This window comes from Lynx rufus, unplaced genomic scaffold (assembly GCF_022079265.1).
Source record: "Lynx rufus isolate CCGP_SWC_20201006 ecotype Redwood Valley unplaced genomic scaffold, mLynRuf1.p SCAF_3, whole genome shotgun sequence".
NCBI classification, from domain to species: domain Eukaryota; kingdom Metazoa; phylum Chordata; class Mammalia; order Carnivora; family Felidae; genus Lynx; species Lynx rufus.
This window is the reverse complement of record NW_025814845.1, coordinates 157,619,199-157,633,641: the sequence shown is the minus strand read 5'-3', so window position 1 is coordinate 157,633,641 and position 14,443 is coordinate 157,619,199. Positions and strand designations below refer to the sequence as shown.

General features: G+C 41.6%; 1 non-coding gene across 1 annotated transcript; it reads left to right on the top strand.

Moving 5' to 3' along the window:
* The first annotated feature begins 6,306 nt into the window (after window positions 1-6,306).
* LOC124521428 (U6 spliceosomal RNA) lies at window positions 6,307-6,414 on the top strand. Its single transcript, XR_006964520.1, has one exon. It is a non-coding gene; the product is annotated as a U6 spliceosomal RNA (small nuclear RNA).
* Window positions 6,415-14,443: the final 8,029 nt, after the last annotated feature.

Here is a 14,443-nt window from a genome sequence, read left to right as displayed (position 1 = left end):
GGCACAGGAACAACGCTTTTGAGGCAGGCTTCGTTCTACCTGCCACAGGATACGGAGCATGGAGCCCCACTGGGCGCTCACTGGGCCTGGGGCCTGCCCCCTCCATCGGGCGAGCTGGTCGGTTCACTCTGCCTTGCCTTCCCGGGTGGCCAGTGCGGGCCGGGCCCTGCTTCCGCTCAGCGCATTTCTCTCCTGCTCTGCTCAGCACATCGCAGGGCCCTCCCCCAGCCCAGGCCAGCGCAAACCATTTCTCCAGGCGGAGAGGAGGATGGGGTTCCGGTTGCCTCCTCTCGGTGCTGCTTCCAACAGAGCCCTGCCTCTCTTGCTTGCAGCCCTCCAGACAGAGCGTTTCACTCCCTCCCCGTCTCTGCCACGGAGTGGGCCCGCCCATCTCACACTCCGGAGCCTCCTCTTCCAGGGGTTTAGTTCAGCCCCGATCAAGAGGACTCTGGGCTTCCTCCACGCCTCCTTGTTCTAGCTCGCTTCTGCTTGACTACCTTGCTTTTGTTACCCCAAGTCTCTCTCTCGCTCCTGCTAGCCCTCTCTCTCTCTCTCTCTCTCTCTCTCGCCCCTTACAAATGGCTTTGCAGCATCCCAGGGAGTGCACGGCAGCACCAATAATGTCTCCATGGTTCCTTGTTAGCTGCACTCTAAGCAGGAAAGTGACTGGGCCTGACAATATAATTTACATCGCTGTATAAAACTATCTGTGGAAGCCAAGCTAATTTGTGCCAGATTAGGCTATTTGTCTCAGCCACTGTGTAGCAGCACAATCTATCAGAGGGCTGTTTTCAAATATCGCTTTTCAAGCGTGCCCTTGAGAGGCAGAAATTGATTGGGATCTTAGAGAGCAAAATTACAGCAATAACTTAAAAGAAACAATAATTACTGAATCATACCAGTGTCAGCACTCTGCAAAACACGAAATAGCCATCAAACCCCAATCCAATATATTCTGAAGCGAATTTATTGAATGGAAAAAGCAGTTGAGTGAGGGTTTTTCTCCCCCTCCGCCCCTTCCGCTGTACATATGGTTATCTCAAAACCGCAAGTGAATGAGTCGATAATTCTTGTCATTGACTGCTCCATTTTCACGGAGTCAGAGGAGATCCATTAACTGCCTCTTGCTGCACGGCTCCGGCTCCCCTCTCTCTCCTCCATAGCCTCTATTCATTTGCTAGTCTCTGCTCTTCAAGCAAACAAACATGTATAACTAATCATCTGTTAAAATGCAGAGGGCCCCTAATAAATCTCCGCAGCTGAAATACTTTAATGGGTAATTAATTGATCCTGTTCCAGAGGAGTAATAAGATAATAAATTAGACAATATTTCACTCAGTCGTGTCAGGCTCCTAGCTAATGGCGCTGTAGGGCTAAGCTGAAGGATAATAAATTAGCCAGAAATTAACTGCTAAGAGCTTTCTGCAGAGAAATCGGCTGACAAGTGAGTCACGCGTGATTCAGGACCCGATTGGGGGTTGTGGCAGTCTCCGCGAATATGCACCTGTGCTTTGGGTGGGGGGCCCCGGGGGGTGGAGCCCGTTAGGTCCCCGGGCAGGACGATGCCTGCGGCGAGCTTGCCCCGCTGACCCAGGCACACCGGGCGGGCCCTAGCAGCTGTAAACACGCGCATGCGCACTCTTGAAACTAGTTTTCTCCCACGGCGTCAGACTCCTCGAGTTTTTATGGGTTTCGCTCACTGTGACCAGTATGGGCTCGAAACACCTGTAGCCCCTTACCCCCCCGCCCTTGTCTGCTCTGTCTGCTGCTCCCTAAGCAAATACGGAATGAGCCTTTGTGGAAAAGAGACTCATGGTCTGTCCAGAATTTCACAAAAACTTAAGCAGAAAAGGGAGTAGGGAGAGATGGCAGAAATATTTGTTATGCGGCAGGGTGGAGAAAACGCCTTGGCTTTGTTAAAGGAGTCAGGTAGGGTGATGCCCATTAATAGGCAAGACAAGAAAGAACGTGACCTGGAAAGTCAGCTGGGCCTTTGCTTGAGAAAATGGTAGGTGGTCTGCCCCCGTGGGCGTGGGGCAGAAGTGGCAGGTTGGAGGGGAAGTCAGTATATAGTAAAGCACTGGGGCCAGGAGGTCTTTTGAATTCTCCCCTGCCCTGTACAAGCTGTGTGACCTTGCGGGGGTTATTCAAGGACCCTGAGCTTTGGTTTGCTCACCAGTGAAACATGGATACGTGAAATACACACGAGAAGCTTCTAGTTCTGTATCTCCCCTACAGGACGTGCTGTGTTAATGTCAGTCATTATACGGTGGGCAGTGGGGAAGGTTAGGGAGCACCGAAGGAGATGAGGAGACTCACCAGTGAGAGACAGGGCGCTACTCCTCCCAGAATGAGGACCAGATGCCCCTCCCCGCACCTGCACCCTGAAGGGTGTCTAACCGAAGCGTGCTCACCTTCTGCTGGACATTCCTGATTGCTGTGGCACACAGTGGGGGAGTAATCTACGAGTCACAGTGAATACGGCAGTGCGGGTGGAAGGCATAAACAGAGCTTGATTATTTAAACAAGAAAATGTATGCTGAACGCATGGTCAGAGCTCATCATCATCATCAATACCAACGGTACCGGTATGCCTTGCCTTGCGTCTCTCTGCTTCTCATGCTTCTGGGTGGTGATGAGCCTGGGGATGTGTCTGGAAGACAAGGCCTTGTGCGTCCAGATGGACTCAGGGTAGCTGGAGCCACCTCGGGCAGCCCCAGTGCCGTTCTCCTTCTAAGGAGACGCTGGGCCTCCCTGAGGACAGAGTGTCTGGAGGGCCACCTGGGGCACAGGTTCAGCTAAAACCCTCGCTCTGCCTGTGTAATAGCAGCAGGGCCTTCGAAGGAAAAATGGCAGGTACGTTAGCTCACGGGGCAGGGATCCATCAACTGACAGTTGTTTTAAAAATAAACATGCGCTCTTTCCTTCTTTGTTCGTTTTTTTCCTGGCTCCCCCTACTTCCCTATCAAAGCCTAGTTCTTTGTCCCTCAGACCTCAGAGCTGGAAGACGGGTTGAGATCAACCCATTTCATGCGTTTGAATCATTAGAAAATTCTTTCTCTCAAAGTTCCTAGCTGGGCCCTCTGGAGCAGCTCTTTAGATGATCGATAACCATTATATGACCCCTGAACCCTCTCTTTTTTTCTTATTTCCTATAACCTTATTTCCATTAACCATTTAACCATTATGTGTGCCATTTCCCCTTGTTTTTGTCGTGAAATATAACATGCATGAAGAAAAGCATTTCCAACATGTATGTATAGCATGATGAATAATTATGAAGTGAACACCCGTGGATGATGAAACTTTAGAGGCTTTCCCTAGTGTGCTATTCTAATCAGAGCACCCCCCCCCCTTCCCTGCCTCTGGCATAACCACTAGCCTGACTTCTGTGAAACTCATTTCACTACTTTACTCCATAGATGTACAATTTATATATTCATTTCCAAGCCGTAGGGTTTAGTTTTGCCAAATTGGAATCTTTGTATGGAGGAAAGCATACTGTATGTATTCTTTCATGACTTCTTTTTTGCTCAGCATTATGTTAGTGAGTTTCACCCAGGTGAACCTTATTGTTATAGCTTGTTCATTGTTGTTGATAGACAACATTTTATACATACATATATATATATTTAATTTTTTAAAATGTTTCCTTATTTTTGAGAGAGAGAGAGACAGAGACGGAGCATGAGCATGGGAGGGGCAGAGAGAGGGAGACACAGAATCCGAAGCAGGCTCCAGGCTCTGAGCTGTCAGCACAGAGCCCGACGCGGAGCTTGAACTCACAGACAGCGAGATCATGACCTGAGCCGAAGACGGACGCTGAACCGACTGAGCCACCCAGGTGCCCCTATACATATATGTTAATATAAAATAATTTATCGATGACTTCACTACATGAATATACTGTAATTTACAAAATGACTTTTTGAGTTGTTTCCAGTTTGGGCCCATGGCAAAGAGTGCTGTGATGAGCCCTTATCTCCGTACGCACGGTAACGCATCTCACAAAGGTATATACCAAGGATAGAATGCTAGATCATAGGGCATGCATAGCTTCAGCTTTACCAAACTGGTGTCCAGAATGGTTGTTTAAGTCACAACACCATCAATAGAGTGCGCTTGTTCCTGTGGTACACCTGAAGATGGGCTGCATGGACTCTCCTTCCAGGGAGACGTGCTGCCCAGCTCCACGGCAGACCCGCCTTTGCGCTGGGACACGCCCTTCCCAGGACAGCTTGGGACAGCCGTGGGTGGGAGGATGACTGTGGGTGGGAACACTCTGCTGAGCACCGCTCACTCCAGAGCGCCCCATCGGGGCTCTGTCAGGCCTGTGGCTTAGCAGCTTTTCTTTTTCTGCTTCTTCCCCTGTCCCTTTATTAGAGGCTGGCCCCTCATGAACTTCTCCGATACCAGGCTCCGTCTCAGAGCCTGCTTCCTGAGAACCCAGGCTGGAAGTTCCTGCCATCCTCGCCAGGGTATCAGCCGAGTTAATATTTTGCCAACCTGGTTGGTATTTAAGGCTATCTCATCGTGTGTTTTTCTTTTTAGTTAAAATGTCAAAAATCAGATTTATTGAGGTGTAAGCTACATGCAAGAGAATTCACCCTTTTGAAGTCTACAGTTGGATGACTTTTGACAACTGTATACTGTCATGTGGTCACCACCGCCTCAAGACATAGAGCATGTTCCCCCCGAAAGTTCTCTGTTGCCCCTTTGCAGTCAGTTCCCTCTCCCATCACTGATCTCTTCCCGATATTTGATCAATGGAACCATCTAGAAAATACCCTCTTGTGCCTTGTTTCTTTTCCTTAGCAGAACGCTTTTGCGTTTCATCTGTGTTGTTGGATCTATCAGCGGTCTGTTCCTTTTTACTGCCGAGTAGTATTCCGTTGTATGAACAGATCTCAGTCTCTCCATTCTTCCACTGATGGGCATTTGGAATGTTTCCCGTTTTTGGCAATCATTAGCAAAGCTTCCAAGGCATAAGATAAATTATGTAGGAGTGGCATTGCTGGGTCATACAGTAGGTATAATTTTGACTTTGTAAGTCAAACCATCAACCAGCTTTATACACAAAAAAACCACAGGAGCCACAGGAACAATTCAGGATGGATTAAAGAAACCACCAAACAGCTTTCTAAAGTGGTTTTACCGTTTTAAATTGTTCGTGCCGGCAGCCTGTGAGAGTTCTGGTTACTTCGTGTCCTTGCCAGCACTTGGTAGGGTATGTCTTTTTAATATTAACTGTTCTAGTGTCTATTGTGATACCTCGTATTTTAACTTATATTTCCCTCGTGGCTAATGATGTTGAGCATATTTTCACATGCTTATTGGTCATTTGTTGGCAGATTTCTTCATTTCTCATTGATCTGCAATGACATCTCTTTCCTATTCTTAAATGTCCATACATGGAAGTCTGTCCCCACGTTGGTATTATACAACCTTCCTTACTATAGATTTATGATGTCTTACTCTCTGGTGGGAAATGTCTTCCTATCTTTTCTTCCTCTTCTAGAGTGTTTTGCTTAATCTTGTCTTTTTGCATTTCTCTATAAATTTTAGAGTCAGCTTGTTAATAAAAAAAATCTTTGTTGAAAGTTTGATTTAAATGTTACCAAATCGGGGCACCTGAGTGGCTCAGTCGGTTAAGTAACTGACTCTTGATTTTGACTCAGGTCATGATCTCATGGTTTGTGAGTTCAAGCCCCGCATCAGCCTCTGTGTGGTAGCATGGAGCCTGCTTGGGATTCTCTCTCCCTCTCTCTCTGCCCCTCCCCGGCTCTCTCTCTGTCTCTCAAAATAAATAAATAAACATCAAATAAATAAATATTACCAAATCTACAAATAATTTGGGGAGTATTTAAACCTTTATAATATTGACTCTTAGAGTTAATGAATGCAGTATAACTCTCTGTTTAGATCTTCTATGAAGTCTATCAACAAGGTTTTCTAATTCTCCCCATAAGGCTTAGATACTTGGCTGAAAATGGTATCTTTTAAAATATTTCATTTCCAGGGCTCCTGGGTGACTCAGTCGGTTGAATGTCTGACTCTTGATTTCCAAGTGGGTTGTGATCTCGGGGTCATGGGATCAAGCCCCGGGTCAGGTTTGGTGCTGAGTATGGAGCCTGCTTAAGATCTTCTTTCTCTCTCCCTCTGCCCCTCTCCCCAACTTGTGCTTGTGTGCTGGCGCACTCTCTCTCTCTCTCTCAAAATAAAACAAAATGTTTCATTTCCTCTTGCTGGTATATAGGGATACTTTGAAAAAATTTTGTTACAGTTTAAAAATTACAGACAAGTTGTGTGCTCCCTTCGGTAGCACATATACTAAAACTGGAGCGATACAAGGAAGATTAGCGTGGCCCCTGTGCAGGGATTGACACGCAAATTCATGGAGCGTTCCAAAAAAAAAAAAGAAAAATTACAGGCAAGTTGTAAGGATGGTACAAGGAACTCCCATATATCTTTATACCAGGTTCATCAATTGTTTACATTTTGTCCCATTTGCTTTAACACACAAAAATATACACATATTTGTAAATAGGAATGTATGCATGTGTATATATATGTGTATAGAGTCCAAAGTGATTATATTGCAGTATAATCCAGTGATGATATATTCATATTCCTGTGGTAGACCTGAAGGCATGCTGCACAAATTCCCCTTCAAGTTTTTGAAATATACTGACCCTTGATTTTTGGTTTATCTTTGTGAATGTTCCATGTGGCCTTGGAAAAGTGTATGTGTTCTGTCATGGGAGGAGTGTTCTATAAATGATAAGGAGGGGAAGGTGGTTGATGGTGTTGTTTAGATCTCCTATATTTTTATTATTTTGTTTAGTTGCTCTGTGGTTCCTTAGACAATGGTGTTAGCCTTCAATTTTCATGGATATAGCTATTACTTCCTTTATGTTGTCAGTTTTTGCTTCATGTATCTTGAAATTCTGTTATTAAGTTCATAGGGATTTATGATTGTCATGTCTTCCTGATTAATTGATCTTTTAATCATTATGAAATGTCACTTTTTATTTCTGGTAATATTTCTCGTGAAATCCGTTCTGCCTGTTATTAATATAGACTCTCTAGCTTTCTTATGATTAGTGTCTACATGGTATATCTTTTTCTGTCATCCTACTTTCAACCTATCTGTGTCTTTTGATTTAAAGCGCATCTCTTATGCACAGGAGATCGTTTAAACTTACTTTTAAAATCCAGCCTGTCAATCTCTGCCTTTTAATTTTTTTAAATTTTATTTTACAGACAGTGTGAGAGGGCGAGGGGGCAGAAGGAGAGAGAGAGAATCTCAAGCAGGCTCTATGCTCAGCATGGAGCTCCACAGGGGGCTCGATCCCACAACTTTGGGATCATGACCCTAGCCGAAGTCAAGAGTTGGACACTCAACCAACTGAGCCACCCAGACATGCCAATCTCTGCCTTTTAATTGGAGTGTTTAGGCAATTAAGATTTAATGTAATTATTGGCATGGTTTAATTTAGCTCCACCATTTGCCATTTGTTTTCTATTTATCCTGCTTTTGCATGGTTTCTCCTTTCCTGCCTCCTTTTGGGAAAATCAAAGTCAAGTCTCCCTTCCTTTCTTTGTTCCTAAGTTCTTCCTTCCTTTTTTCCATCCTTTGCGTTGGCCTTCCTCTCTCCCTTCTTTCCTCCTCCTTCTCCCTTCCTTTTTCCTTGCCTCCCTTTCTCGCCTTTCTTCATTTTGTATTCTTAAAGATTTCTGTAGGGATTAAAATATGCATCCTCAACTTAACAGAGTATTTTTAGAATTAATATTTTATCTCTTCACCTAAAATTTGAGTCTTACAGGAGTATAGTCTGTTAATTCTCTCCGGAGTTCTTTGTGTTGTTGATGCTTTATATATTACATCTACATATGTTAAGAATCCCACAATACAGTGTCATAATTTTTTAAAAACAGTTATGTACTTTTAAAAGGATGTTAGAAAAAAGAAACAAAAAATATTCTGTTATGTTCACCCACTATTAGCCATTTTTGGTGCTTTTATTCTTCCCAGTAAGTTCTAGTTTCCATCTGGCATCATTTCCCTCCAACCTGAAGAAACTTGTTTTGCATTTCTTATAGTTCAGGTTCATGGCTAGTTAATTCTTTCAGTTTTCTTTGTCCTAAAAATTTCAGCATCACTTTGTAAAAGTATTTTCATTTGATATAGAATTCTGGGATGATAGATTTTTTTTTTCTTTTTGACCGTTTAAAGATGTCTTTACGTGGTCTTCTGGCTTTCATTGTTTTTTTTTTTTTTCTTTCTTTTTTTTAATGAGAAACTCAGCCATAAATCCTACTGTTTGTTCTCTGTATGCAATACATCATTTCCCTTTGCTTTCAAGATTATCAATTTATCATTACTTTTCAACATTTTTACTATAATTCACCTACATGTGGTTTTCATAAGATTTATCCTCTACAGGATTTGCTGACCTCCTTAGATGTATAGATTATGTTTTTCACATAAATTTGGAAAGTTTTCCCCATATTTCTTTAAATATTTATTCTTCTCTAGTTTTTCTCTCCTCTCCTTCTGGGACTCTCATTGCATTGCATGAATGTTAGTTTCCTTAATATTTTCCTGCTGGTCATTGAGATTTTGTTCCTTTCTCAAAAACATTTTGTCCTTTATTTCTTCAGATTTGATACTTTCTAATGATTTATCAATAAAATCACTGACCTTATCTTCTGTTATCTCCAATATGCTGTTAATATACAGTGCCTTCTCATTTTAGATACCATAATTATGATGTAAATTTTCATTTAGTCCTTTTCTGTAATTTCCATTTTTCTGCTGAGATCCCTATCTGTTTGTTCATTATGAAATTAGCTTCTTAAAGTCTTTGAACATATTTATAATAGTTTCTTTAAAAATTTTTTTTTTATTTGAGAGAGAGACAGTACAAGCAGGGGAAAGGGGCAGAGGGAGAGAAAGAATTAAGCAGGCTCCATGCTCAGGACAGATCTCTATGCAAGGCTTGATCCCATGACCCCTAGACCATGACCTGAGTCAAAATCAAGAGTCAGATGCTCAATTGACTGAGCCACCTAGGTGCCTCTATAATAGTTTCTTTAAATTCTTTTCTGTTAATGCTAACATCTGGGATCTAGAGTTTGGTTTTTATAGACAACATTTTTTTTTCTTGACTCTAGGTCACATTTTTCTGTTTATTTCCCACCCCCAAATGTCTAGTAATTAAAACAATTTTTCTATTAAGTTTATTTAGTTTGAGCACATGAGTGGGGAGGGGCAGAGAGAGAGAGGGAGGGATAAAGAATCCCAAGCAGTCTCCATGGGATCAGCACAGAGCCTGATGCAGGGCTGGAACTTATGAGCCAGACACTTAACTGACTGAGTCTGCCCCTGTCTGGTAATTTTTATTGTACCTAGACATTGTCAATGATAAATTATAGAGACTATATTCCTTATCTTTCTTTGAAGAATGTTTATTTTTATTCTAGCAAGTCATTAACTTGGCTGCACTGAAACTCTGAACTATTTCTTCTGCAGTAGGCAATAGTTGAAATCCTTGCTCTGGTTCAGTTCTTTCAGCCATGCTGCTGTTGGTTCCCATTGGTCTCCTGAGAACCTCTTCTGTATAAAGTTCAGGGGTTGGACAATGATTTAGGTGGAATTATGTGTAGATTTGGAGGCTCTCCTCATGTCTCACTCTTTTACAGAAATTTCATTTTACTATTCAGCTGCTATGGAAGCCCATTTCCTGACTCTTTAAGCCAGTAAGTGAGTAAGCCAGTCAAGCTTTCTGTTTGACATCTAGATGTCTCATGTTATGTAGACCATAGAGTATAGACTGAGGGCAATTTAGACCGAGGGCAATTTCCTTATTTCAAAGTTTGACTTCTCACCAGTTTCTGGCTGCTTTTGGTTGCCCTCTGTACCCATAAATAGTAGGTTTTTAAGTATTTTGTATGTGTTATCTGTGAGAATGTTAGTCCAATAGAAACTACTGTCTTATCTCAGAATGGTTTGTACCATGGATTTTTGTACATTGATGATTATATATATATATGTGTGTGTGTGTGTGTATACCCACACAAACCCTGAAATTTTCTTACTAATTCAAAGAATTAATTTGTGGATTCTTCTAGATTTTTAATGTACACAATCATATTATCTGTGTTTAATGACAGTATTTTTAAAAAATTTTTTAATGTTTATTTTATTTTTGAGAGAGAGAGAGACAGAATGTGAGCCAAGGAGGGGCAGAGACAGAGGGAGACACAGAATCTGAAGCAGGCTCCAGGCTCTGAGCTGTCAGCACAGAGCTGAACACAGGGCTCAAACTCACAAATCTTGAGATCATGACCTGAGCCAAAGTCAGATGCTAAACTGACTGAGTCACCCAGGCACCCCATGACAGTATTGTTTTTGTCTCACTGCATGGGCTGGCACATCTAATAAAGTGTTGAAAAGAAATGGTGATAGAAAATTCTTTCATTTGGCCCACATCTCAAAGGGGAAACTTTCCTAGTTTAACACTTTGGTAGTATATTATTGATAATTTTTTAAATAGATAAACTTTGTCATACCAGACAAATGATTTCTATTCCTAAGCCTCAAAGTATTTAAAAAATTTAGGAATGGACATTGAATTTTATCAAGTACTTTTATTATCCATCTATTGAGATGTTTGGATTGTATTTTCTTTAACATGTTACTGTATTGGGTTACACTAATTGATATTCTAACATTTAATCAACTTTGCATTTTTTGAATAAATCCAATTTGGTAAGATACATTATCCATTTTTATATGTTGCTGAATTCATCTTACTAGTCTTTTGTGTAGGATTTTTTTTTTATGAATGAAATAGAAATATAATTTTCTCTGTACTATCCTTGTTGAGTTTGATAAAAAAGTTATGCTAGCTTCATATAATGAGTTAGGAAAAGGTTGTGTATAATTGGAATTATTTTTTCCTTGACTAATTGGTAGCACCTGCCAGTGAAGCCATCTGGGCTTGTAGGTTGCTTTATAGGAAGACTTTTGACTTCTTAAATCATTTACTGGTCAGAACATAAAGGTTTTCTATTTTTCTTGTGTCAGTTTTAGTAAGATATATTTGTACTAGTAATTAAGCTGCTGCCTTTGATTTCTAAGTACACCCTTGTAGTTTCTGCTCTGTAATGCCAGTGTTCGGACTCTGCTAACAACTTTCTTCTTTGTCATCTGTGTTCTTGTTAGGTTGTGCAGTAGGAAATTCTAGAAGGAAATTGGAAGGTAATTCTGCTTTCCAACTTACTTCTGGACCTATCAGCAATGCTCAGCAAGAACATTTCACTCTGAAGGCAGCGATTAGTTCTGTCCTCCAGCTCCTTTCAGTGCCTTTCAGCCTTAGAGTGACTCCTCAGAGATACCACCAGTAGCTGTGAGGGCAGAAGCAGCAAACCTCTTCTGAGGTCTGAGTCTCAGCTCTCTGGGTTCTTGTTATGAACTCCTGAGGGACCAGCTGCATTCAGTTATGTCTACTCCTCAGTGGTATAAGCCCTTGAGGGTCCAGCTTCTTGAGGGTCCTCCCTCAAGCTTCTGATCTGATAACCTCAGCCTCTTCCTCTTGTCCCCCAAACCCTAGCTTGGTAGCTGCTTCCTCTAGTTATTAGCAACGTAATAGCTCAATGTTTTCTTTTTGCTTTTTCAGGCCACCAGTACTTGTGTAATTAATTAAATTATTTTCCTGTTGATATACTTACTGTGGTCTGTTTTTCTGATTGGACACTGGCGGATAAAATGCTGGTAATGGAAGTGTTTAGAAGAAAAAGACCCTCAAAAATGTCTGGGCCTGGTTTGGTTTTTTTGCTGGTTTCGAACACAATGTTGAACTCCTTGCCAGTGGCAAATCCATACTGTGCAACGATAATATGATAAAATTGTCGGCTACGATTGATTGTGATAAAGTGCTTATTGTCCTAAGTGTCTTGGGGACCAAGTAGCTACTGGATTTGACTTACATGGCAATAATAATAATTATCAGAACTGTAACCTGGAATAGATGCTTCTAACTGCACTGCAGAAGTCACACATAGATAATGATAAGTTTAAATTTGCAACTCAGGTGTTCATACAACCAGTGTGCTTTTATAGAGAGCCCAAAAGAATCTCTTCCCATGTACAAGGCAAACCATGATGAATATTACACTTGAAATTTAGCTGTGTTGTACAGTCATAATGTCAGCTGAAGTCATAGACACACCAAGTTTCTGCTTGGGTCGACTTGTTTGAAACTGAGATTTGAACTCCCCAGTCTCCTTGCCTGTAAGAGGAAGCAACCTGCTCTTCTGGGGCTGACAAAATCAGCTCTTTCTTTGTTAAAGACCCAGTAGTAATCTCACCTAGAACGGGTGCCTTGTGAAGGTGCCTATTCTCCTCAAGCCTCCCAGCCCCCATTTCTGTTTATCCTCTGATACAAATGCAAAATGTTGCTAATTTATAGCAGCATGAATGTGCATGGAACATGTATGGGAATGAATTCTAAGGGTGTCAAAACGAGGAGGACAGAATATAAAACCGGATCAAACCAAATTCATTATATTGGTGCATGTAGCAGAGAGGATAGATCTAATGTTAGAAGTATCTCTGAAAATTAATTTACCTGATTGGTTGGCTGAAATTTTGACTCGAAAATGGTCTATGTTGAGTGATGTTGAAGCATAATGTAGATTGACTCCAAATGTTTGATGAAATAGGAATATGGGAGTGAATTTCTCATATGCAAACTGCATGCCCTTCCTCCACACTCTTACTATAGCCTCCCAAAGGCCCTAGACAATTCTCTTTATTTCTTCCTTTTGTTAACAGGAGAAATTGGGTACCATATTAATGATGAGAACACTAGCATCTTTGAAAAGCATTATGGCGTCCTCACTACACATGAGGAGATGTAGTTAGTAGATATGCTCCCTGATTTCCATGGGGATGCTGGAAAATTTGTGGCCAAGGACTAGCTCTTAACTGCTAGGGACAAGGTAGACATGATCACTATAATGGGAAGGAGGGATAAAGAGGTAAACCAAATAACCTGCTGGCCTCTTTGACCATGACTAATTGATTATTGTGTCCCTAGGAGTGAAATAGATGGGCAGGCTACTAAAATATTACTTCCTCTATATAAAAGAAACACTCTAGATCTGACATCCAGGAACTCAATTTGACTGGGCACGATAGAGCCTTAGCTTCTTACTCATCAGGTATAAGCCAGATCACAGAACCTGAGCCACTTGAATGAAGGGGAGGCTGGTCTCCCTTGAGAATGAACATGCAACCCTGCTACAACCATATTCTGTAAATATTCCTCCAAGCCTTCTCCAAAGGGGTCTTTGGCCATTTACTAGACTTCACGTGCACTAGATAAAAGGAAATTCTCAGACCTTTCAGGGATTTACTGCACAGTGAATTGGCTCTGAATTGGCACTGGTCACCAGGTTGCCAAATGCCACTGTGATCCACCAGTCAAAGTGGGGACTTTTTGTGATCAGATAGATGATAAATGAAGTTTTGGCATAAATCCATCTCACATGGGTGCATCTCTCGGTGAACGTATGGACCCTCGCCATAGCTTTCCTACCTGTTCCTGAATATATAAAAAGATTAGATATATTCGGCAACTTAGCGGAAACACACATTGGCTCCCCAGCCTTTGGAATGAGGGTTATTATTTGCTGATGGCTCTTTAGGGGGTTAGTCTTGTCTCCCACGTAAACTGTAAGGTCCTGAATACAGTAAATCTCACTTAGCTGACTCTGTATCCCGCCATGCCACCCCATTCCCTGCCAGTGCTTGAGAGAGTAGTATTAGCTATTCAATACGAATTTATTGATAGCAGTTTAGTGAAATCATGTCAGTATCTTGAAGTATTCGTGAGGAGTAAACTAACTTCCCTAGCTTTAGGAAAGGAGTGTAAGAGTCTTTGCCCTGGCATTCTCTTCCAGGGTCTGAATCAGGTTCAAAAGTACATTTATAGATACCTACTCTAATATAAGCTATTTATTTATATTTATGGTGTAACATCCCATTCAATATTTATGACATCACTCTGAAGTGGATTTTATAATTCCTCTTTTATAGTGGAGATAACTGATTCTCAGAAAGGTTAAGTAGATGGTTCCGAGTCACTCAGTAAGTGGCTGGACAGAGGTCTAAACCCAGGTTTTCTGATCAAAATATTAGGGGTTTTCCATTGTACCCTAATAAGGCTTTTAGCAGGAAATTTTGTCTGATTTTTCTTATGCTATAGATTATCACCTTTCTTAAGAAAAGTAAATACTTCTGATCTCCTCAGCAATTACAATTTCAGCTACTTTCTTGACCTCAGGGTTGGGAAGGAGGAAAAAGAAACTATTTCTGCTTTCACCCCTGGGTCATGTATTGAGCTGAGACCTCTCTCTTTATACTATAGAGCCC